Source organism: Lemur catta, chromosome 9 (assembly GCF_020740605.2).
Source record: "Lemur catta isolate mLemCat1 chromosome 9, mLemCat1.pri, whole genome shotgun sequence".
NCBI classification, from domain to species: Eukaryota; Metazoa; Chordata; class Mammalia; order Primates; family Lemuridae; genus Lemur; species Lemur catta.
The window spans coordinates 70,576,567-70,604,168 of record NC_059136.1 but is presented as its reverse complement, the minus strand read 5'-3'; the positions used below and the strand labels follow the sequence as shown (position 1 = coordinate 70,604,168).

Here is a 27,602-nt window from a genome sequence, read left to right as displayed (position 1 = left end):
ACTTTTCAATGTTTTTAGAAGGGAGAAAATAGGCAGAATAGGTTTTCTAGCTTTGCAGCTGTAGAATTCCCACTACCGTTGTTTTCAAAGTGGTTTTAAAACGTGAACTTTTACAATTTAAGATTGCTTTACTGTTCTTTCTTTCTCAATTTATTGGGGCCATTTCTTTATTTATTTTTTTCTCTCTAGACCCAATTTGCTTTTCAGTTCTATTTGGAATTTATTCCATGCAATTACTTTTCATTGTGGGGTTTATTTTGCTTGGAAGGGAATACTTGTTTGTTGAGAGCCTAATAGTCAAAAATCTTTCTAGCATGAAAAAGTTTCCTCAAAATGCAGACCTGTTTTATGTACCCACAAGTTGGATCATAGACCCTGTGCAGGTTTTGGCTGTTCTTTGCATATGCGCCTGCTCTACCTGAAGGGAGTATCTGCTTGGAATGCTGGACCTCTCCTGTTCTCAGAGCCATTAGAAGCCCAGTTATTTTTATTCTTCTTTCTTCTACATAGACATATAGGTCTTGCAGCAGATAGTGATTTCTTTCCGTGTACTTACTCATCTTTGGGGACTCATGGCATTTTTTTTTTTCCAGTAACTCAGCTAAGCTGGAGAAAGTAGCTGAATAAAATAATGCGTCAAAATGAAAATAACTCTTTAGTCACTTATTCTGCTAGTATGAGCAAGAGACTAAACTGAGGAAACCACTGACCCCCTCTCCCATATCGCTTTCCCCAGTAGATTGGTGTTCTGGTTGAGGGTCAGGTGGATTGCAGCAGACTTGAGGGTCATCTCACCGCCGAGGGAGCCCAGAAAAAAATGATCCTGCCATTTAATGGACCCAGGGGCTAGGGGAAGGCCGAGAGGGCAGGACTAGAAGTGGAAAAATATTGAGTACTGAGTCTGAGCAGCGAGAAGTGTCTTCAAAATCCCTCACCTCCCGCCACTCCCCTCACCCCAGCTCCATAAGGAGATCTTGGCAGAGACTCTGAGGAAGGCCTCTGGGAGAGGCTCCAAACACATGACCACTGAATGGAGATACCTGGGCTAGAAATGCAGATTTCCTTAAGAGCATGGCTGTCCTTGTGGCTTGAGCCCTTAACTGCTCCCTTCAGAGACTGCAGTGCCCTGGCTGTGCACCAGATCTGATGTGGGGAGGGTAGCTTTTCCCCATGACGCCTGTCAGGTAAATTGTAATTGTCAGTGGATGAGCCTTTAAAAAGCACACACATAGATTTTTTTGACCAGGATCTGAATGCCTTAACTTTGTTACCCATATTTGTTTTATATGTTGTATTTGGATTTTTTGATTTTACCATCTTAATTGTTCCGTCTGCTTTTATGAAAATATTTGTGAAAATCAAACAAACCTGACACTCACTGGTCCATGGTGCTCTGAATTTTATCCTTCCTTTTGTGACTTGACCCCACTTGGTCTTATAATCTTTGCTGTTAATCTAACCTGGTACTCTGATTTGCGATCTTTGTTTTGACTTTGGTTTCATAATTAGATCCCCTTGGTTCTTCACATTCCAACTCTTGACTTCTTGTTACCATTTCATGTAATGCAGTGCGTGTTCATGTCAGTTCAATCCACCAACCTCATGTTTAAAATATTTCCATCAGATCTTTATGGTGAGTAGCATGTGAAATAAGCAAGTTACTACGTTTAAACAGTGCCATATCTAAAGCAAAGTGTTAAACAGAGAAGTGGCTAGTGAATAATGTGGTTAAAGACCCTGAGGTAAGGGTAGGGGTGAAAAAATTCACACACACACACACATATGTACATAGATGAACTGGATGAAAGAAGAAAAGGAAATCTTATGCAATTATTTGGAAAAATATTTAAATGTTAAAGTATACAAATTTGAATTTTGAATTCTGAATTCACAAAAAGTAAAAGCAATCAAATCTTAAATAATTTATTAAGGGAGAGACCCCACGCATGTTGCCAAGACTGGAGGAAAGGCCAAGGGCACATACTGGTGCTGAGGAAATTGTTTCTTGCAGATGTCATCTGTCACCCTCACAACACACCTCCAATGAGACGTGCTTTGGGGAATGAGATATGAACCTCAAATTGTTTCAAGGTAAAAATAGCACAATTGGAAATTACAAGTATTTCTAAAAGAGTATCTAATAAATTATTTTATACTTCTAAAAGGAACTAAAGTAACCTTTTCTTTTTGTGCCTAGGGGGGAAAAAGAGAATTTATTAAAGATCCAAAGTACTCTTCTAACTGAAGTAGTACTGGAAAAACAAGCACCACATGTACTTACCATTAAATTGATCTAATTGATCAACACTAATGTGCACATATGGGAAGTAACATTCATAGGGTGTCAGGCAGGTGGGAGTGGGGAGGAGGGGATGGGTAAATGCGCACCTAGTGGATGCCGTGTGCTCTGCCAGGGGATGGGCATGCTTGTCGGATGGCGCAAAGGCAATTAATGTAACCAACGGGGAGCGTTTGTATGCCCGTTATACTCTGACATAAAAAAAAAATTTTTAAATAAAAATAAATATCCAAAGTAAAATCAAGCTATGGGTGACCATGAACATTTAAGAAAATTAATATACTCAGCCTGCGCCATTTCATTTTTATATGCATATCTTTGTAGGTAGATATGTATATGCTATTAGCCTAGCAACATGAAATGGTGGAGGCATAAGATGTAACTATTATACAAACATTTGTTCTAAGATGAATTGTCTTTACGTACACATAATTATTTTAAAATACTTCAGAATACATTTTAAAAATGACTTTAAAGCAAAGAATTCATGTGACATAATCACATCCTTAATAGAGTTTTATTTTCTCATATTCCTTTAATTCTCTTACTGAATTGAAACTTAATAGGTTTCTTTTAGAAACTTGATTATTATTGTACAATAGTAGTTTTGTAATAAGAAATTCCTTACAAAATTAAGTAATCATGGGCAAAAGACATTTATTCATGTTTGTAGGCAATAGTGTTTCATCATTAGCTCAAATCATCTAAGTATTTTTCACTTTAAGTTAATTAGATGAGCACACATTTAAGAAACTGGAAATATAACAATTTATGGCAATCCATTCTGTTTTGTTTTTCAGCCATAATGTATTCTCTCAAATGTGAGAGTGCATCTTTTTTTTTTTTTTTTTTTTTGAGACACATTCTCACTCTGTTGCCTGAGCTAGAGTGCCATGGTGTCAGCCTAGCTCACAACAACCTAAAACTCCTGGGTTCAAGCAATCCTCTGCCTCAGCCTCCTGAGTAGCTGGGACTACAGGAGCACACCATCACACCTGGCTAATTTTTCTACTTTTTGTAGAGATGGGGTCTCACTCTTGCTCAGGCTGGTCTCTAACTCCTGAGCTCAAACGATCCGCTCACCTCGGCCTCCCAGAGTAGTAGGATTACAGGCGGAGAGTGCATCTTTTGAAGAGAAAAAATATATCAAAGCAATTGTGCTAATTGTTGTCTAGTGTTTCTATTATATAAAAATATAAATATTACAAATCCAGGACCCAAGTGTCTTTGTTTATGTAAGGAAAATTTTCAAATAAACAACCTAAAAAATAAAAAGTTGTAAAATAAAAGTAAATTCCAAGTTATATTCCAGTCACTAGAGGTGTCAATCAATAAATGTCAAAGGGATTCTAGACACATAGTCCCAATAATACTTAACAAACCCTCAGACCTCTCCATTTCTCCAACACCTGGAAGTTCTTGGAACTCTTGCTGTCCTGCCTCAGAAGAATCATTTTTGCCATGACACATTCCATGTCCTTGTCATAAACCAACTCCCAATCTTTCCCATCCCATTTCAAGAGGTCTTCACATACAACAGTGCCTCATACCCTAGGATGAACAATCCTAGATGAATACAAGTAAATAAAATATAAATGTCCAAAATATTCTTTGGGCCCAGTATAAAATTTGTGATAAATTATTTCCTCTGCCAAAAAAATAAATATGGCAATGTGTCAGAATGTGAATCCTGTACTTTTGGTCTATTTGAAGAATTTTCAAGGCTGATTTTCAGTCTTACCATTTTTTTAACCTTTATAATGCTGTCTTTGGATCCTAACTATAAAACTCCTCTGTAATTATTTAACACTTCCCTTCTCATCTAGACAGTAATGCCTTTGGCAGTCTGAGCAATCTCTGTCTTATACACCAGGGTGGTTCTGATGGCCAGCAAGTAGCCCACCCTACATCCATGTCCATTCTTGGTCTCTTTGTGGATTCTGTAGAACCTCATTAGGCTGCTCCATGCTACAGACTCACTGGAAGAAGTTTTCCCCTTCTCTTTGACTAACTGGTATGACTCCATTCTAGGAACCATTTTCTTAACCAATGAACATTTGAATGAATAAAAAGTTATGTCAAGGTTCTGTTTAGAAATATTCATTCAATAATATGTTGTAAGGCTTCCTTTATGTTTTTGGAAATATATTTAGTTTCTAAAATTTTGCCGCTTAACATCTTCTGGAAACAGCCCCAGGCTCAACATGTAGATCATTTCCCAAGTATATATGATAGTCACTGTAGCCTATATAACATTTACTTAATTTAGATATCCTAACAGTATGTAACAATCAAGCTACTGGCTAACAGTTTAGAGTGAAATAATAACGATTACATGGGGCTTTGCACTACAAAGAACAGGTTAGAATGGTGTACATAATTTTCATTGTTTTGGATAATTTGCTTTAGTAATAAAGTCATAAACATCAGAAAGAACATCAGAATTTAGAACTGCTCACTTGGGTTTGCCTCAATAGCATGTCTTTATGGGATTTCTGCACTCCTGTCCCAGACTAATCGCTTTCATATTATGTATATTTGCAGGATCAATGTGACAAATGATTAAAACAAAATAAGGTCATTTAATTTGATTAAAGACAAGGGTGATTTATGCAAAATATTATTAAAAATTGCTATTTAAATTGTATATCATCTGTACTTTTCAGAATTTAAAAAAGGTAGTATTATGTGTGTGGAGATGATGGCTGAGGGTAAGAGGGAAAGCATATTAATTTATGAAGCAGCTTAAAACTTGTAAAAGGATAGTCAAAAGTTGTACATTAAGTATCTCATTTAATATGTAGAATAAAGCAGTGGAACAAGTATTATTAATTTTTTTTCAGATTAGAAAACTAAGGCATGGATAGTTTACTCAAAATCAAACTAGTAAGTATCAGAGTTAGAGTCTTATCCAGGCTATTTAACTCCAAAGACTGAGCTCCTAGCTTTCATGAGGGACTTGTAAAAGATAAGAAAATTACCTTTGTTGTTTAATCACATTCTTAACACATTACTTGCCGTGCTAATTTTTATAGCATTGGTCTCAATTTTTGACCCTTGCCATGATGTCTTGTGGGCAGAGTACATCCCCTCCCTATTGCCAGGATTACCCAAGAAACTTGTTTTGGCTAATAGAAGACCAGTGGGCATGATATACAGCACCTCTGAGAGAAGTTTTAAATGTGCTCACTATGGTTTTATTTTGCTGCTCTGTTCCTGCCCTTTGTCATGACAACAGCATGTTTTTGGTACACTGTTCCTTCAGCCTAAGTCTCTGAGAAGATAGCTAGTACATGTCTGAACACCAACAACACTGGCCAAAGCCTAAAGAAGAGGCACACACAGCGCAGAATTGCCGCCAGTGGCATATAATTCAAATGGGAAACAAATATTAAAACCACTGATATTTGGGGGTTTCTTGATACCTAGCATAATTTAGAGAAAGCTAAACAAAACACTTTCCAACCATTCCAGAGATAGCCTCAGATCTAAAATGGTAATTGGTAGCATTTTTATAATAGAAAACCTAACTTGTCACAGTTCTCTTCTATTGTGTATGGAAAGCAGAAAGTTGTTCTAGAAATACATTTTCATCCTACATAGCCAGAATAGTTTTGTTGTCCTGGTGCCAGGAAAGGGCTTCTATGAAAATATATATCCCCACTATGGTACTAAATCATAGAAATGAATTCATTTTGTTTAAGCATTGTTTTCTCTGTGGAGGCAGTTTTTATAAATAATCCTGGGAGCAGTTACTCATTATGTAAGCAATGCTTTACTGTGCATGCGTTCATCAAGTAATTTTCTCCATGATTGGACAGGCCTAGGACGGACTCAGAGCAATCAGTAGTTACTGGGTGGAAAGGAAAAGATAAGAGTCTGAAAGACAGAGGAAAAAGTGACACAGACTGAGGAATTAAACAACTATTTTGACTTCCCTTATATCACTGAGATCTGAAATCATAGAAAATATTCTTAGAACTTAAATATTCTCTATGAACATTTAAATATATTTATTATGATATGTGAATAAAAATGATACATGTGTAATGCAGATCGTATGAATGACCACCTTTTAATTGCTTATATCACACAAAATTTGTATTTCGCATAGAATCAGCATTATTTGATATATTTACTATTTACTATAGAGTATTTAGAGTTTCTATTTCCCATGAAGTATTACTGCTATAATTTCCTGGGCTAATGAGAAAAGAACAAATGCTGATGTAATTGCCAGTAAAATGTTTGAATGAAGTTAAAAGTTATGAGATTTCAAGTTACACTGCCCAAAGGAAGATTTTCTGATAATTTAACTAGAAAAGCCATATAATGCAGTCATTAGGAGCATAAATCTGGGGCATAAGACAATTAAAAAGTCTAAAGAACCTGCACCATACAGGTAAGTATATGTTCATCTTGTAAGCTGTGATTTAGTTTCATGATACATCATTATCTATTTCATTAAATTAATGTTGATAATTTGGATTTATTGATACCATGTATTTATTTTTATTTAATTTATAAATGAGTTATTTTATAGTTGTTTAAATTGTTAAGTATAAAGAGTCTATACCTAGTTTCATATTTATATATTTTTAGTAGCATAATAAATATAATTTAACTCAACACAGGGTTTAGCAAGAATTGTACTTTTTCTTTATAAAGTCCCTATTTATTAGATAAAACACTATTTTCAAAGCATAAACTTGCCTTGCATTAGATGTACAAATTTAGAAATAAATGGTGTCTCACAGTAGTATCCAACTTAGATATTCATGTACTATACTTTGCATGTTACTATTTTCTTTAGTACATACACTACATACTCTGAAAAATTGACATTTAAAAGGGGAGAAGTCACTATTTACGAATCAGCTTAGCTGTTTCATTTATTGACTTTGTTTTAGTTATGGAAGAGTATTTCTTTGTATTTACATTTAAGAATGATTTTTTAAAATTTGTTGTGGAATAATGGTTGCTATTTCTGTTAGCTGAACTCCCTTCTGTACTATTTCTGTTAGCTTAAATCACTCCTGCAGGTTTAATTTACTTCCCAGTTTTGCAATTATCTGGGTTTTTTTCTGGGTTTATGTTGACCTATATATACTAAAATTTGAATTTAAAATTCCTGGTCGCTGGAGATGAAAGTTCTTCTGCAGAGATAATTAGGCAATATGGATGTAGTTTTTCAACATGTGCTGTAAATTTCAGTGAGAATTGTCCTCTATAATTGCTTTCAGCACTTTCTGATTTTGTCCTTGGTACCATGCTTTGAGTTCAGGGCACCTGAAACACATCATTTTCTTTCTTCTGAAGAAGGTCACTAGACTTTGCCCTCTGCATTGCACTGAGTCTGTGAAGGAACACAATAGCAATCAACAATCCTATAAATAATATAATAAGATCTCATTAAGCATTAATCACGTTTTTATGTAGTTATTAGCATCATTTTTTCCTGAAAAATAATTAAATGTTCTTTAACAGACACCTCAAATAGTACTATTTATTCATTGGTGTGGCTCTTCATCTAACGTTTTTGCTGAAATTACTGGATGATATTTTGTATTTATTTGGGGAAAAAAAGAAATGATAAAATTTTTTCTCTTCATATTATAAGTTTAATTAGTGAAGTGTTTCTGTAGTGGATTTATAATTATTTAATATAAGAATTATTTCAAAATTATAAAAATGTACATTAAGTGTGAAGACATAAAAATAATTGTACTTGAGGAAGCAAGGGTAGAGTTTTCTTAGAAGCAAATAGGAATTTTATTTAACCTTCTATACAACCACAAAATGTATCTAAGGATAATCCCAAAAAGCAGAAAGGAGAACTTCTTGTCATTTATTTATTTATTAATAACTATTTATTTATTTTTAATTTTGATGTCATTACCATAGCCTTTGGTGTACTTTATTTAGCAGTTTGTAAAATATTTATTTCTAGTGGAATTAAATTTGCTGGTCATGCTGATTCATTTCCCATGTAAATGATTGTGACTTTAACTTGTTAGATAAGACTATTTTGATTAATAATGATATTTAGAACATCAGAAATGGCATAATAGAATGGAAAAATTCATATTTGATTATTAAAGGGTAGCAAGGCAAAGAGCTGGCTGGCAAAAATGAAAATACTGTTAATGACAGTGATAACATATATTTCAGAATTTAGGGGGCTCAGGTGGGGAAAAGTTAGACATCTCAGGATGTGACCAAGCTGTGGTGAAGTATTTAAAATAGATGAATTCAGGTCAGAATAGGGAGCTAACACAGGTCAACAATGAAAGGGCAAGACATGGGGTGCGGAAGGAAAGGAGGCTGCTAAGAGACATTGAGGGTTGAGTCATTAGCTCCAGGGGTGCTGTAGAACAGCATGGTAAGAGGGAGCCCTGGGCACCTACAATCAGGTATAGGCAATGTATTAGGGTTTTTAAGTTGCCTGAAACATCTTCTGACTCTGGCTAACCTAAACAAAAACAAAATTTATTGGAAGGCTACATGAGAGCTTACAACTTCCATGAGAAGATTGGAGAATCAGACATGGAAAATGGTAAATCCAAAGTGACTCCAAGGTCTTAAAAGTCTGACTGCTTCCCTAGACTTGCAGAGGCACATTTCAGATTTCATTTTTATGCCATAAGTCATTATAAGGACAGTGTGTCCAAATGGGTAGTTTGGGTTACCAGTCTACCTCTTGCCTAGGGAAGGGTACTACACTTTAAGTAAAACTTTCACTAGACTATTAACAATAGGAAAATAAGCAATTTCTCAAAAAAAAAAAAAAAAAGGAAAAGAAAAGAAAAAAAGGAAATTACCAGAAGAAAAAGGAAGTTGAAGCTAAACAACTAAATATACACTGATAATAATATAAGCAACAACAGGTAGAAACTACCTAGTGCCATGGGTAATTCTATAGATACCTAACAGCTTCTGAAGGAACAATACAACAGCATTAGAGAAACCATAGCTTGGGATATAATGATATTTTTATTAAGGAATCCACCATGGCCATTCATTGCTATTTTGGTGTCTTAATTGTGACTACTATTTCTAGCAATGTTTTTCCTCCCCTAAAACCTATGGGTTAGTTCTTTTTACTAGAAAGAATTATCTTCTCCTGAGAGATTCACTTCTTACTGTGTGTTCGAACAGATTTTGGTTCAGGGAAATACAGATTAAGGTAAATTATTGTATCCATGGCAACTGAGACTGGAGTCCAAATTTCAAGTCAAAAAGAGAGGATGAGGTAGGCACGTGTGCTTGACCACTACAGAGAGGCAGCCCATCGCCCTGCTTATCTGTTGTGAGAAGACATTCTAACAGTTTCAAGTCAGTCTGAGAACTTTTAGATTCAAACTTCTTGGCTCTGTCAGTTAGGTATTCTCTCTTTCTGGTTCTCTGTAATTATTAAATGGAAGTTTTCTCCTTTCTGCCATATTTTGTGCCTGTGTAGCAATAGAATCATCTTTTGGGTTATGTGCAATAGGGGACCTTGGAAATCCTAGAAGTTTCATTGTGTTTTTCAGAAGCTCCTTCATTTCTTCTTTTAATAAGTCTTTATTCAATACAATATATCAGACATTGTGCCAATTAATGCTAATCTCTGGAAATCTAATTCTTCTCAACCCCGGGACCTAACAATAGTGTTATCGAGGATTGCATATGATGCCTACTGCATTTTTCTTCTATATATGACAATGATATGAGTGAAATAAGCCAGACACAGAAAGAAAAATACTGCATGATCTCACTTATATATGGAATGTGAAAAAAAGTCAAATATACAGAAACACAGAGAGAAGAAATGGTGCTTACCAAGGGTAGGACAAAGTTGAGGGGTGGGGAAATAATGAGATTTAGGGCACAGGGTACAAAGTTACAGTTACGTAGGATGAATAAGCTTAGATCTAATGTACATCATGAGGACTATAAATAATATTGTAGAAGTATTCCCTCCTTATCCACCTGGGTATGTTCCAAAACCCCCAGTGGATGCCTGAAACCATGGATAGTACTGAACCCTATATATACTATGTTTTTATTCTATATATACATGCCTATGATAAAGTTTAATTTATAAATTAGTCACAGTAAGAGATTAACAACAACAATAATAAAATAGAACAACTATAACAATATGCCAGCATCACCACTTTTGTACTTTGGGGCCATTATTAAGTAAAATAAGGATGACTTGAACACAAGCTCTGCATTACTGTTTCAGTGGATCTGATAGCCAAGAAGGCTGCTAAGGGACTAGTGGGCAGGTAGTGTAGACAGTGTGGATAAGCTGGACAAAGGAATGATTCATGTCCTGGGTGAGAAGGAGCAGGATGGCATGAGATCTCATCATGTTACTCAGAATGACACAGAATTTAAAATTTATGAATTGTTTATTTCTGGAATTGTTCATCTAATATTTTTGGACCACAGTCGATTGTGGATAACTGAAACTGCAGAAGGCAAAACCACTAATGAGGGAGATTACTATAATCATTTCACTATACGTATGCATATCAAAATACCATATTATAAACCTTAATACAATAAATTTTTAAATGGCCATGTCCCCCCCATCCCCCCGAGTCAGAGTCCCAAGCGCGTCCATTCTCATTCTCCAGACAGTGCGCCTGGCACTCACCATGTAGTCATACCTCCATCCCCTCCCCCCCCCACCTCCCCGGGCCTGCACCTTCAAGCATGACCATTCCCCAGAGGGTGCGCAACGCACTCGTCATGTAGGCATACACTCATCCCCTCCCCCCACCCCCCATCCCAGTCTGATATCCAATTGGTATCCTTCCCCGATGTACATTTAGGTGATGATCAGGGAAACCAGTTTTCTGGTGAGTACATGTGATGCTTGTTTTTCCATTCTTTGGATGCTTCACTTAGTATAATGGGTTCCAGCTCTCTCCAGGAGAACCAAAGAGATGTCGTATCATCGTTATTTCTTATAGCTGAGTAGTACTCCATGGTATACATATACCACAGTTTACTAATCCATTCGTGGATTGATGGGCACTTGGGTTGTTTCCACATCTTTGCAATTGTGAATTGTGCTGCTATAAACATTTGGGTACAGGTGTCTTTGTTAAAGAATGACTTTGTTCTTCTGGGTATATGCCCAATAATGGGATTGCTGGATCAAATGGTAGGTCTACTATGACCTGAACTTATGTACCCCCATGATGAGCTGAAATTAAAAAATAAATAAATAAATAAATAAATAAATAAATTTTTAAATGGCAGTAATATGAAAAAGACTATGAAAACCTCTTATTGAAAATGCCAATGTTAATGAATAATCAGTTAATCTAATTTTTAATTACACTAGCATAATTAGAATTATTTACTAAGTATATATTGTAACTAAAGAATAATATTTAGGTAATGGCTCCAGTAGATAAAAAAAAATAGTAAACAAAAAATTGTGCTTTATGTTTCTATTTGCAAAACTAATGGCCAAAGAAGCTACTTCAGTTAAGGTCATTAGATAATCCTCCAGGTGCTTTGAAGTATTGTGGAAGCCTATATCTGTTAACACTTTTCACCTGTATCTAGCAAGTCTTTTCAACTAGCGCTTTTAGATTCCCCCCAATTTCAGTATGTAAGATTTTTTTTCTACTATCATTTTACAACTGAACAAGCCATGTGAACCTTCAGAAGCTATAGTACAATTTAACTTCCAAATGTTCATTTGCACATCTACTCTGTTTATATCAGTGATTAAAAATACAAATTCAGTAGTCAGATGCTCTTAGATTCAAATCCGGATCACATTACTTGCTAGTTGTGTGCCAGCTATCACATAACCACATTCCTCACTGATATTTGTGTCATTTGCATATGATTTTACTCATTCTAATGTCATTTGCATAAGGAGAATGAACTAGAACTGGCCAGCAAGGTTAAAGCCTGCACAGTCTTTTCTGCCTCCCTGTGGTAAACTTCAGCCATACCAATGATGACTTTTTTTTTTTTTTTTTCCTTTGAGACAGAGTCTCGCTCTGTTGCCCAAGCTAGAGTGAGTGCCGTGGCGTCAGCCTAGCTCACAGCAACCTCAGACTCCTAGGCTCAAGCAATCCTCCTGCCTCAGCCTCCCAAGTAGCTGAGACTACCCGCATGCACCACCATGCCCGGCTAATTTTTCCTATATATATTTTTAGCTGTCCATATAATTTCTTTCTATTTTTAGTAGAGACAGGGTCTCACTCTTGCTCAGGCTGGTCTCAAACTTCTGACCTCAAGCGATCCTCCTGCCTCGGCCTTCCAGAATGCTAGGATTACAGGAGTGAGCCACTGCGCCCGGCTGAGGCACTATACTTTTAATGGTATCAAAAGCTTAGGAGAAAATCTTAACTCATCAATGTCTTCATATTAATACCTGGTTCTGACCAACACATATTCTCCTAAATCCACCAATTTAATACTTCTACTGAGACATTTATAAGCTACAAATCATTTCAAAGTAAGTATAATTATGAGATTATTTCTTTACCCACCCTGTAACCAAATTTAATTTATATGCACATTATATAATCTAATAAAATTACCTAATCTGGTAAAATGAATTTCTGAATTTCTCTAGTCAATACTGACTATTATGGGTTGCTAGTAATGCCTGTCTTGGTCACTGTTAAATCTCAATCACTTTGCAGAGTGCTTGGTACATAATAGATGTTCGGTGTTTGTTGATTGAATAAGTCAAACATACATTTGTTCTGGAATGTACAGATGCCTTCAGGCCTTGGGAAACAGCAATATTTACAGGATATCAGTGATCACTTCATCACCTAATTATTTATTTACTTTGATACCACCTCTTATTTAAATATTTGAGTTATCCTTATCAATGCTCTTACTTGACATGTGACACAGTAGCAAAAGCATACTCAGTCTACTTACTGTTTTATATTAGGATGTGGCCCAATTAACAAGGGTAGATTACACAGATTGGTAAAGCTCAGGGCCTAGAACAAGAGTGAAGAATAGAGTCAGAGAAGCCAAGAACAATATCAAAAAGTTATGAAAAAAATGAATTCCAACCAGTTGTAATTAAGGGTTCCAGCAAGTGAGTGAAAGATGGTGCTAGAAAATTTATGTGAAAAGTTTCTCAAAAACGGAAAAGATGGGCATCCAGCTTTAGCAGTGACTACGATTCATCAAAAAGCAGATCTTGTGACCCAGGGGGCTCTCTTGTTGGAGAAGAAAATTTAGGAAGAGAGAGAAAAGAATATACCTCCTTTTCACTTTTCCTTTTACAAACCGCTACTTAATACATTAACTACCTCTTCGCTACACAAAGTGTGGTGTGCAGATCAGAAAGATCTGCCTCTCCTGGGGGACACTGGGGCGCAACTGGAGACCTACCGCATCAGAATCTGCATTTTAAGATCTCAGGGCTATTCTTGTGCACATTATAGTTAGGTAGGCATTATGCTAATCTACCAAGGTGAACAGAGACTGCAGATACCATGCAGAGAGGATTTGGGCACACAACGTAATCACCATATGTGTAATATAGGAGCCAGTGGCTCTATGCCACAGAGTGCTTGGGAGGAGGGTCTGAATACCTGCACAGAGCTGGGCTTGCAGAGAAATGTGGATTCTGGAAAGGTATGGCAGTCACCGTTAACCTGGGCAGTCCTAGGAGTACCTGATGACTCCTTCATAGGAGGTGAACTGCACAGGCGACCTGGATCTCTTCTGGCCCTGGAATGTGATAGTCCTAGCCTTGGCCGCAAGGAAATCTGAGAGCAGACCAGACCCTGGCACCTTCAGTGAAGGACTAGTGGTGCCAGCTGGTGTGTCACAGGCCCACAGAGACAGATACTGCATGTTATTTCTGCGTAAGATTATAGCAGCCTGCCCTGATTCTCATTTAAAAAAAAAAAAAAAAGCTTATGAGGAAAAAGAAAAACAAACAAATAAGAAAACAGTGCCTGTAAGAGCACTGAGAAATTAGAGGAAAAACAAGAAAAATAATCAGCACAAACACCTGCTAGGAAAATAGAACAACTGGGGGAAGCAGACTATTACATTGGCATTCATACTTTTTTCCTGAGAAACCTTACATGAGTTAAATACGGTTTCTTGACTAGTCAAGTTCAACTTCAGAAGATTTATATCTAGAAGACTGACAATGACATAGAATAACAGGTTACCACAGGGGGGAGGAACTTAAAGAACCCCATTAAAAGTTTGGAATCATCCAGATGTGTTCAAAGTGTGTGTTCAGATGTGTATGTGATTGCAGTTTTCTCCTCTGATTCTCAGTTTCCTCATCTATAAAATGGGACCACTGGTTTAACAGTGAACAGTCCTGGGCAATCTGAGTCAATTTGTGTCCTCACTTCTGAGTTTCTTTGGTGCTTCAGCTGCCTATTCAGTGCCTACAAGAACACAGGGGACAGTAAAATAGGAAAATTTTTTGATTTTTGGTAGGACTGTGTTAGGGTCAGGTCATGACTTAAAATCCTGGTTCCAGTCTACTCCAGGAAATGTGTATCTTCAAAAAGAAGAAAAAGCAGAGATTTCTTTATTGAAGAAAACCCAGAAATGGTGAATTTATCTATTTATGCACAAAATTTACCACAGATAACACAACTACATGCAAGGGCTTAAGGATAAAGATGAGGCTTGGTTGATAAAAAAACAGAAACCATTTCTTTGCTCCACGGTTACCACAATTATGGCAGCAATTTTACCCAGCAACCCGATGCCATTGTCGACAGACTCTAGTCACTTAAAATGTAAACTGCAGGTAGATCTTATGGAAATTGATATTAGAAATGGAAAATAGTTATATGTAACTAGTATAATTATCTGTTCTTTAATTTTATATGCTTTAAATAATCGTTTAGCACACGGAGAGATATACTCTTTCTCTATTTAATCTGACTTTCTTGAAACAGTTTTGTGCAGAAATGTAACTTCATGTTCCAAAGAAACCTAAGGGAGAACGCTGTGCTTTATCTTAGAAGAAACCGTAGTTTAGGCCGGATTTATAGCCTTTAGTGTAAGCAAAGCAAACTGATTAAATTGGGTAATTTTTTTTTTTTTTTTTAATTCCCAGCGGTCGATATGGCACGGTGAACCTAGATCTTTTCTTTGTTGTTTTTATGTGCAGGAAATTGCTTCTCTAGAAATAAACCTTCTTTTCCTTAAACTGTGGTTAAAGATAATGTTTCAAAAAGATGTCTCCCTGTTATTTCACTTTTAAGACATGATATTGTGATTCTGTTGCTTAATTTAGTTACATGATTCTCTACATATTTGAAATTATTATTGATTTTGAAAAATGAAATGTTTAATTGCTTTTTTTACTTTTACATCTGATGGACATTATTTTAACTGTATAAAAAGATTTCAATATGATTTTAGAAGTATCTAGATTTTTACATTTGTGCAAAATTTTTACATTTATTGAAAAATGTAATTGAGAATTTCCCTGGGGGAATTTAAGACATATATAGATCCAATACAAAAAGAAACAATGTCTTCACATAACCTACTTTCAAATGACTGGGTATTATCTTATAATAGTTTTAACTCTCTTACATTTAATTATTCTAACCATGCTTATTCTATTAATTCCAGCTTCAACATCATAATTAATGAAAAAAGTGATACAAAAGTAAAAATTAAATAGCTCTGCCCTTTTCTATCATCTTTTGATATAAATTTCCTCCTGTAGGCGTGCTTATGTACTCTATAAAATAGTGAATCTTAGACAGCAAGAAGCTATTAGGTATCCCTAGCCCAATCTCTTACCCAGTGTAGAAACACCCCTGTATCTCTGTCACACATGATGAACTGGCTTCTCTTGAACACTTTCAGGAATGACTGCTATTACTCAAAATACCTTATCCCTTTAGAATGGCTTTTATTTAAATGTCCCAAAACAACAGATGTTGGCGTGGATGCAGAGGAGAAAAAGGAATGCTTATACACTGTTGGTGGGACTGCGAATTAGAACAACCTCTATGGAAAACAATACGGAGATTCCTCAAAGAATTAAAAGTAGACCTACCATGCAATCCAGCAATCTACCCAAAGGAAAAGAAATCATTTTATCAAAAAGACACCTTTACTCAAATGTTTATTGCAACACAATTAACAATTGCAAAGATGTGGAATCAACCCAAATGCCCATCAATTTATGAGAGGACTAACAAAATGTGATACATATACCATGGAGTGCTACTCAGCCATCAGAAAGGATGAATTAATGTCTTTTGCAACAATTTGGATGGAACAGGAGACCATTATCCTAACTGAAGTATCAGAAGGATGGAAAAATGAATACCACATGTACTTGCTATTAAATTGGCACTAACTGATGAGCACAGAGGAATGTAAAACTTAGTGGAAATCAAGTGCGGGGGGCGGCGGGGGGGCAGGGTGGAGTAGGGGAGGGGCAAAAACCTACCTAATAGGTACAGTGAACACTGTTTAGGTGATGGGCACACTTACAGCCGGGACTCAAGCAATACAAAAGTGATCCATGTAGCCAAAAACATTTGTACCCCTTCAATACTTTGAAATAATAATAAAAAAATACATCCTGGACTAAAATCTGCATTTTTGTAATGTTAACCCATTTTGTATCCCATCTCTTAGAACAACTTCTTCCCATTCCTCATTTATATGGAATATGGACAGAATCCTATCTTTGAGTAATTCAAATTATCAGCATAAGAATTGAACCATAACTTACTCTCATTTTTCCCCATGATTTCCATGGGAGTGTGAGGTCTATCTGTTTACCAGTTAGTTTCAAAGGCCTTTCAACATCATTCTGGGCTACTGATTGTATTTGGAATAAGAAAAATTTAGGTCACAAGAATCCCTCAAAAGGCCTGTAGTAGTAAAGTATTTTATCATTTGCACGAAAAGTTTAAATTGATGTGTGCTATAGGTGTAAAAATTGAAAGTTTATTGCAAACTAGGCTTAGTAGTTCTCAAAATTCTGCATGTATCGAATAATTTGTTAAATTTATAAGGACCCGAGTTCTTCCCCAGATTTACTGGGGGTGGGATGAGATGGCTGCATTTTTTTCAATATATTTATTGTGGTAGACTACACCTAACATAAAATTTGCCATCTTTACTATTTATGTGTTCAATTTAATGGTATTAATAATGATATATGTATAATATTTTGCAACGTGACCACCCTCCAACTTCAGAACTCTGTCATCTTATAAAATTGAAACTCTATACCTACTAAACAATAACTCCCCATTCCACCTTTCCCAAACTTCTAGAAACCACCATTCAACTTTCTGTCTCTATGATTTTGACTATTTTATATATCTCATATAAATGGATATAAATGGAATCACACACAGTAGTTGTCTTTTTGTGACTGGCTTATTTTACTTGCCATGTTATCAAGGTTTATCCATGCTGCAGCCTATGTCAGAATTTCCTTCCTTTTAAGAAGGAATTTCCTTCCTTTTAAGGGTGAATAACATTTCAGTATATATATATATACATATATATATGTGTGTGTGTGTGTATATATATATACATATGTATATAATGATGTTGATATGTATTTATCACATTTTGGTTATCCATTCAGCCACTGATGGACACTTGGTTTGTTTCCATACCTTGGCTCTTGTGAATAACTACAGTGAACATTGAAATGCAGCTATGTCTTTGACATACTGATTTCATTTCCTTTGGATATATATCCAGAAGTGGGATTCCTGGATCATATGATAGTTCTATTTTTAATTTTTGAGGAACCTCCGTACTGTTTTCCATAATGGCTGCACCAATTTAGATTTCCACCAACAGTGTGCAAGAGTTCCCTTTTCTCCATCTCACCAACATGTGTTATCTTTTGGTTTACTGATACTAGATTTCAGCAGGTATAAGAAAAGACCTCATTGTGGGGCCGGAGCTGCCATTTTCTAGTAATTTGCCAAAATGAGGAACACAAAGGGAAAGAGGAGAGGCACCCAATACATGTTCTCTAGGCCTTTTAGAAAACATGGAGTTGTTCCTCTGGCCACATACATGCAAATCTACAAGAAAGGTGATATTGTAGACATCAGGGGAATGGGTACTGTTCAAAAAGGTATGCCCCACAAATGTTACCATGGCAAAACTGAAGAGTCTGCAATGTTACCCAGCATGCTGTTGGAATTGTTGTAAACAAACAAGTTAAGGGCAAGATTCTTGACAAGGGGATTAATGTGCGTATTGAGCATATTAAGCACTCTAAGAGCTGAGATAGCTTCCTGAAATGTGTGAAGGAAAATGATCAGAAAAAGAAGGAAGCCAAAGAGAAAGGTACTTAAGTTCAGCAGAAGTGCCAGCCTACTCCACCCAGAGAAGCACACTTTGTGAGAACTAACGGAAAGGAGCCCGAGCTGCTGGAACCTATTCCTTATGAATACACAGCATGATAGACTTCCCACACTTTATGAGAAGCAATGGAAAGGAGCCTGAGGTGCTGGGATCTGTTCCCTATGAATTCATGGTGTAATGGGCATAGCTCATATTGTGAGAAGCAAAGAAGGACCTTGAGCTGCTGGAATCTACTCCCTATGAATTCATGTCATAGGAGACAAACCTAATAAAAGCCACTGGACTCAAAAAAAAAAAAAAAAAAAAAACCTCATTGTGGTTTTAATTTGCATTTACCTAATGATTAATGATGTTAACATCTTTTCATGTGCTTAATGGCCACTTTTATGTTTTCTTTGAAGTATTCAAGTCCTTTGTCCATTTTTGAATAGGGCCATTTATTTTGTTGTTGAGCTTTAGGAGTTCTCTGTATATTCTGAGCATCAATCTCTTATCATGTATAATATGTGCAAATATTTTCTCCCATTCTGTGGGTTACCTTTTTTCTGTTAGTATTATATTGTGTTGTACAATTTTTTTAAATTTTCATGTCCAATTTGTCTGTTTTTTTTTCTCTATTGCCTTATTGTTATATTCAAGAAATCATTGCCAACCCAATGTTGTTGAACTTTTGCCCTTTTATTTTGAGAGTTTTATAGTTTGAGATCTGACATTTAGGTCTTTGAGGCATTTTAAGTTAATTTTTGAATATGGTATTAGGTAAGGGTCCAGCCTCATTCTTTTGCATTTGGGTATCCAGTTTTCCCAGAAACATTTATTGGAAGGACTGTCATTTTCTTAATGAATAATCTTGGCAACCTTGTCAAAAACCATTTGGCGATATATGAGAGGTTTATTTCTGTGTCACTATTCTACTCTTTTGGTTGGTATGTCTGTCTTTATGGCATCATAACAAAATTAAGTCTCCCAACCTATGAACATTGGATGTGTTTTCATTTATTTATATCTTCTTTAATTTCTTTCATTAATGTTCTTCAGTTTTCACTGTATAAGTCTTTCACCTCCTTGATTAAGATAAATCCTGAATATTTTATTCCTTTTAAAGCTATTTTAAATGGAATTGGTCTCGTTCTTTCCTTTTCAGATTGTTGTCAATGTATAGAAATGCAACTTATTTTTGCAAGTAGAATTTGTATCCTGCTAATTTGTTGAATTCATGTATTAGCTGATACAGTTTTTTGTGAAATTTTTAAGGTTTTCTACATATAAAATCATATTACCTGGGAAAAGAAATGATTTTACTTATTTCTTTTTAATGTGGATGGCTTTTATTTCTTTTCCCTTTCCATTAAAAAAAAATTCCTTTGCCTAATTGCTCTGGTAAGAATTTCCAGTACTATCTTGAATAGAAGTGGTAAAAGCAGATTTTCTTGTTCTGTTCCTGATCTTACAGGAAAAGCTTCCAGTCCTTCACCCTTGAGTTTGATGTTCACTGTGGGTTTTACATAAATGCCTTTTATATATTGAGGTGGTTTTCTTCTATTCCTAGTTTGTTCAGTGTTTTTATCATGAAAGGGTGCTGATTTTTTTGTCAAATGTATTTTCTGCATTAGCTGACATGTCATGTGTTTTTTCCCCTTCATTCTGTCAGTGTGGTTCATTACATTGATCAATTTTTCTGTGATGAACCATCCCTGCATTCCCAAAATAAATCTCACTTGATCATGGTGAATAATTCTTTTAAATATGCTTCTGAAATCAGTTTGATAGTATTTTGTTGAGGATATTTACATCAATTTTCATAAAGGATATTGGTCTGTAGTTTTCTTGTCATGTCTTTCTCAGACTTTGGTATCAGACAGCGATATTTTTAACAGGGTCACTAAAAGATTCTGATGCTTCACAAATTACCTATTTTCATAAGCCAGTACTTATGGCCCAAATATCAGCACATCCTCCTGTTTAGAATGACCATATCATATATCCTCTAAATTGGCGCTCTTTTGAGAGTAAAAGAGGGCTCTCTTTAATAATTATAATAGGTACAAAAGGCACAGGATAGGACTACTGGGGAAAACCACGACCAACACATAACACATAACTCTTTTTGTAGGAACACTCCAAACTAAAAATATTATTAGTAAAACTTCTTTAAGATAAAATTGGGAAATGTTTTTTCTCTTGTATAAAATGTAAGTAACCACTTTTTTAATCAGTTTATTAGACATAGTGTTTTCAAATTGTGTAATATTTTCATTAACCTCTCTCCTATCTCATATTATTTGGTGCAAAGTTAAATGTTATATCCTCATTTTGAGGATAATGAGGGTTTCTGAAGACAGAATATGAACACCAAGTCACAACCTGGCTTGCTTTTCAATCTTTCCCTCAAATTAACTATTTAACATTCTGTGGGAACAAGCCTCAACCATTTATTTTTTAGTAAGTTAGGATTTGTAGTGAGATTTTAAAAAGATTGATGATATGGTCTTTCCCTTGATCAGTTGACCATTGAATGAATGAAATTGAAGTCATACACACTAGCAAAAATAGGCTGCTATTATAAGTAGAAGGAAATCAACATTAAATGCACACTATATAAGGAAGACTTACAAGAAAAAATCAGTATTGAATGGACTTGTCTGGGACAGGGGAGTTTTTGTAAACACTTAAAGAGAGAGAGAGAGTTTGCGGTTTAAATAAGAGGGGAGTATATTTTCAAATAAAATGCGATAGAAGTGAAGGTGATCAGCCTCATAAATGTGATCAAAGATTTCCTGTTTGTTATGTCAACTTGGTTAGGCTGTGGTACCCAGCTACTTTGTCCAACACTAGTTGAGATGTTGCGGTGAAGATATTGATAGATGTAATTAACATCTACAGTCAGTTGACTCATAAGTAAAGACTATTACCTTTAATAGTATTTCTGGACCTTATCTATTCATTGAGATAATTAAAAACAAAAACTGAGGTTTCCTGGAGAGAAGGAATCCTACCTCAAGACAGTAACACAGAAATCCTGCCTGAGTTTCCAGTCTGCCAACCTGCCCACCAATTGTGGACTCAAGACTACAACTTAAACTTTTGCCTGTGTTTCCAGCCTGACAATCTGCTCTATAAATTTCAGATATGCCAGTTCCCACTGTTGTGGTTTTGATTTGCATTTCCCTGATGATTAGAGATGTTGAGCATTTTTTTCATATGTTTGTTGGCCATTGTTCTGTCTTCTTTTGAAAAGTTTCTGTTCATGTCCTTTGCCCACTTTTTGATAGGATTGTTTGATTTTTTTCTTGCTGATATTCCTGAGTTCTAAATAGATTCTAGTTATAAGCCCTTTATCTGATGTGTAGCATGTGAAAATTTTTGGAATATTTTCTAAACATGTTCTCTGCTTTCCTGCCTTCTTGAACTCCAATTCATGTATGTTTAACATCACTGGTATTTTTAAGTGGTTAATGAAGTTCTTGTCATTTGTTTCCATTTATGTTTCTCTGTGCTTCAGTGTGGATATTTGCTATTGCCATATCTTCACAGATCTTTTGGAAATAGTTTCAAATCAGTTATTACTCCCATCCATTGAATTATTCACTTCTCAAACTGGTTTTTTCCATATAAGTTCAATTTGGTTCTTTTATATAGTTTTCATTTCTCTTTTTATTATTTTCATGTTTTTGTTTCAATTTTCCCAAATACTTTTTTTTACCTCCTCACCTCAGAAACCCTATTGTCTCTGATTATCCTTCCCCCTTCCTTTCACACCTTCCTTGCACTATAATCTGGACAAATCCTCCTGGCAGAAAGCTGGGATGGTAATCATGCTAATCATAGGACTCACTTCACATGTTTCCTTTCTGTCTGTGTTCTCAATTTTGTGCTGATGCTGTCCAGTGTCTAAACATGTTTGTTTCATATATATATATATATATATATATATGTATATATACACACACACAAACACACACATACACAAACTATATATATACATACACACACATTATACACACACACACATACACCAGGTTTATGACAATAAGGTAAGGTGATTTTAGTAACTTTTTCATGACTAAAAGTGGAGGTAAGTAATGTTCAATTTGCATATTTCTAACCATCAACAAAGCCAAATATTTGAGTATGTCTCCATTCTTATGGCATCATACTAAAACTTGATTAAGAATTGTTGTCATCTTTTTATCCATGATTAAACAATAATTGTTTATGTGACAATTAAGGTAAGAGTCCCTGGAATTTAGAAAGTTCTGGCTGTTTTCACACAGCCTCACAATAATCTAAGGTTTTTCTTCCATTTCACTCCCTTGATGATGCAGAGATCTTTAACCTCAAATATGTGAATTAAAAAGGAAAGAAGTTGGTATGGTTTATAATTATGCATTGCATTTTTATTATGCAATAAAAATTAAAAATAAGTCTTTTCTATGTATTTCAGTGGTACTGAATGAGATTTACATTAAAACTTCATGTATGTCTATCATTTTTTTATAAGTCAGAACTAAACATGTGTGTTTATTGCTTGTTTGTAGTCAAACATAAGCATAAATATTATATTTGAAGTATATATGTTTTTACATGAAACAGTAAAAGCTCATTTTAAAAATTCTTTAAAACATAAATAAAGATAATTTGAAAGACTCCGTTCCGTAGAATTCTGAAGTGGTACAATTGTTTTACTTTAGTTTAAGAATAAATTTTTTAATGAAACAATTTACTTTACATTTTTAGGCATTCCTGCCTGTCAATAATTATCTAGTGCAGCATGGAAAGTGTTCTTCCTCACAAGATGGAGGCAGACAGTTCAGTCAATAAAGTATCATTCTTTTGGGGCGTATCTTGCTGACATGGCAAAAGCTCATTCTTCACATCCAGGATTATCAATGAGAACTGTGTGCCATGATAGATTCAGACACGGACATCCCCTTCTTTTCATTAAACAGATCAAAGTAATGGGAGGGCATTCTCCTTACCTGGCATATCCAAGAGTCTCTATTTGAAAATTAAGATAAGTGATCTCAGTAATCTAAATCTGATGACTGCCTCTGAGACAGCAAGTGATTACAGGCAGTTCCAGCTTTAATTACCCTACTGTTTTAGAAACAGGAGTATTGGACATTAAACAAGTTATTTTTTCTATCACATCCTTCTTAATTGTAAAACAAAAAGAATACTTTATAGTGGCTTATTCGATAGTTAATATTAAAAAGGGAAGTATCATACATTTGTCCAAAAATTAATTTACCGTAAGGAACAATATATTTGATCATAAAATAATCTATCATAAGGAACAGTATTTTTTTCTGCAACCATTTACTTGCTAGCTTAAAACAGCACACATTAAAACTGTATTTTAGACAGCGAAAGTGAAAAGCTTCCATTTATGTATATAGTGAAAGTTTTATGGTAGTTTCTACTTTACCCTAGAAATATAAACAAAATAAGGAGTGAACTTAAGCATTAAGGGGTAAAGAAACTGTAAGTATAGAAAAGACTTTTTAAAAACATATGTTTTGATCACTATAAATAAAATTGAGTTTTACTGTTAAAAGTTTATATTTAATTTCAGAGTGCATGAGGACATGTGGCTGGAATTTAGAAAACTTGTTCCAACTTTGATTTTTGTAAACAAATCAATGGCAGAATTGATATGGCAGATGCATTTGGTTTTTGTGGCCAAAACTGAATGCCTTCAGGCAATGCATTTGTTCTTCAGGTTGAAGAAGAGGCACTACAGCTCCCTATAGTAGTGTGGCTTAAGGTTAAGACTACAATCTCTAGAATTACAGAGTTTAAATTTGAATCTCACATTCGCGTGCCATGTGTGGATGGGCACATTACTCTATGCCTCAGTATATTTATCTACAAAATAAAGAAAATTACAGTATCTATCTTACAGCATTTTTTTGTAAAAGTTAAATGAAGATCTAGCTCTGTCTGTCTATCTATCTATCTATCTATCTATCTATCTATCTATCTATTGCTTGAGACAAAAACCTGTCATATAATAAGTTCTCAATAAGTGTAATAGTATTAGAAGTAATAGTAATATTTGGTCTCTCCAAAAATATATCTTACTTGCTTGGCTCCTGAAGACATCTGAATTTGTGACTGCAACTCTAAACCTTAATCAGACCTTTACATTGTTCCTAAGCATGAAGTCTGGTGGTTATTGGCAAAACTCCTGGCCAATCTGCTTTCTAGTCTGTAGTACCTATTTTTCTCATTGTAGTTCCACCACCTTGACTGTCTTCTTGTTCACTGAACTTTTGACTGTACATAGAAGCTGACAGGTGTTTTCCCAGAAGTGACACCAGCTGCTTCACACAGCTTTTATCTGACAGTTTTCAGGTCTTTCTGAGGAGAGCGCATGATGGAAACGCCATCAGACAAGCAGGCCTACAGTTGCATTTGGCATAATTACACACTTCCTCAAGGGAAGGAAACAGTCAATCTCACAGTTTTTAGTAAGGCTGACACTATCCACCTATTTTGCAAGGTACATTCACAAAGTTCAAATAGTTGATTGACTGAAGCTGAGCAGCAAAGGCTAAATGTCAGGCTTTTAAGATGAAACTGGTGACAGCTCTGTAGCAGTCTGGCAGGTAGAGTGAAGTCTGGAATTAAGAATGACAGACGAATGGCGGGCAGTAAGGAGAACACTGTTAGCTGGCAGAAAAGGAAGTCAGGCTGTGCTAAAAGCATGCATGGGGTTTGATTAGGGCTGGGAAGGCTAGAATGCATGCAGATTGAAGTTTGCAAAATTATCTCAACATTCAAAGGAAGGACTGCCACAATTTTACTAAAATAATAACTTTTAATTCCATCCCTTTACTTTTGAAATGTTAATATGAATTCTTTTTTTTAACAGTTCCCAAAATGTTGAGATCCTGTTTAAAGATCATTGTACTTTTTGCATTTTTATAACTCCTGTCTCTGCCTTAAGAGCTATGAAAATTCAGAAAAATATAAATAAATTATATTGATAAGGGGGCAAAGAGTAGAGCAAATAAATTTAAAGTTCATGAGAAAAGTAAAAAAAATTTGAAAAGTTTGATTCATGGTTTTTTCACATGAAAATAAATAAGGGAATCTAAAATAATCAGAATTTTTCATAGTACAAGAAAATACAGGAAATAAAGCATCCTTACTTTAAGAAAATTCAGCATCTAATATAACACTACCATCAACTTTACTGTGTATATGTTCTTAATTAACACAAAATGTTTTTTTTATTTCTTGTTTTGGAATGATAAGCAATTGAGTCATAGTTTAGTTACTTGGTAATAGAAATCATTGGATAAACTAAAATCAGTCTCCTCACTTCTCAGAATTTGGGAAAATTGTGGCAAAATGAAAATTATTAATTGGAGTCTTTTATTTTCTTTCATTAGTGTCTAATATTTTCTAGGATAGAATAATGGTTTCATACAGTGCTGTACAATAGATATACAATGTGAACACAAATCTAAGCCATAGTTAAATTTAAAATTTTCTAGGAACCAAAGTATTAATCATAAAAATAGGCAAAAAGAAACAGGTAAAATTAATCTATAATGTATTTTATCTAACCCATTGCCCAAAATATTATTTCATCATGTAACCAATATAAAAATTCTTGAGATACTTAAGATATTATTTCAACGGTTAATTAATGTAAAATTATTAATGAGGTTTTTTTTTTAGATTTTTTTCATGCTAAGTCTTCAAACTCTTGTGTGTATTCTATATTTACAGCACATCTCACTTCGATCAATAGCCACATGTGGCCAGTGGTGATAGTATAGGACAGTACAGATTTGGATAGGTTTATCTTCATTCTATTCATTCATTCATTTTGTACATGAAGTCAACAAATGAAATATAATTCATGGCAGATATATTTTTATGGTCTATATCTTAGTCCATTTTGTGTTGCTATGAAGCAACACAAATATCTGAGGCTGGAGAGTTTATAAAGAAAAAAGTTTTATTTGGTTTGGGGTTCTACAGGCTGAGCAAGAAACACGGTGCCAGGAATCTGCTCTGTGTCCAGTGAGAGCCTCAGGCTGATTCCACTTAAGGTGGAAGGCAGAGGGGAGCCAGCATGTGCAGAGATCACATGTGCAAAAGACGTGAGACTGAGGCGGGAGGTGCCAGACTCTTTTTAACAGCCAGCTCTTGTGGGAACTAATAGAAAATGAACTCACCCTCCCCACACCCCAGGACATTAATCTATTCATGACAGATCCATGGCCATGACCCAAACACCCTCCACTAAGCTGCACCTCCAACGAGGATCAAATTTCAACATGAGGTCTGGAGGAGACAAGTACCCAAACTATAGCAGTCTACATTACATCCTGAACTATATTTTCAGGTTATTTTCAGTAATATTCTCCTTTCAGCCTAAAGACTGTCTGCTAGTAGCGATGTATCTTATCATTTGTGAATATTATTAAAATTACTAGAAAGCATTGTTCCAATCACTATTGCTGCATAATAAATCATCCCAGATTTTACTAGGTTAAAACAACCATTTTATTAGGCTCATAGATTCTATGGTCAGAACATGAAAAGGCAGAGCAGAGGTGACATGTTTCTACTCCACAAATTCTAGAGCCTTGAATGTGAGTCTGGATGGCTGGAAAATAGCTCACTGTCTGGGAGCTGAAATCTCCTGAAATCTTGCTCACTCAGACATCTGTTGCCTAGTCTGGGTGAATTCAAAGAGAAGGGCAGTCACTTTAGCTACAAATGGGCTCTCCATGTGGCTTGGCCTCCTCATTGCAGGGTGGCTCAGGTTAAACTTCAAGTGCTGCAGCAAATACGACCAAAGTCTGACTGCTTCTTAAGTTTTAGTTTTAGAAATCACGCACCATCATTTCCATTGCTTTCTATTGGTTACAGTCAAGTCATTAAGTTTAGTCCTTATTCAAAGGGAGGTGACATAGACATCACTTCTCCATTCAGTGTCAAAGAA

At 35.3% G+C, this 27,602-nt stretch overlaps 1 protein-coding gene and 1 pseudogene across 13 annotated transcripts in view; both read left to right on the top strand.

Moving 5' to 3' along the window:
• Positions 1 to 27,602, top strand: part of RALYL (RALY RNA binding protein like) — a 644,676-nt gene that overhangs the window by 317,678 nt on the left and 299,396 nt on the right. The gene's annotated exons all lie outside the window — the stretch shown is intronic.
• Positions 18,248 to 18,732, top strand: LOC123644691 (annotated as a pseudogene).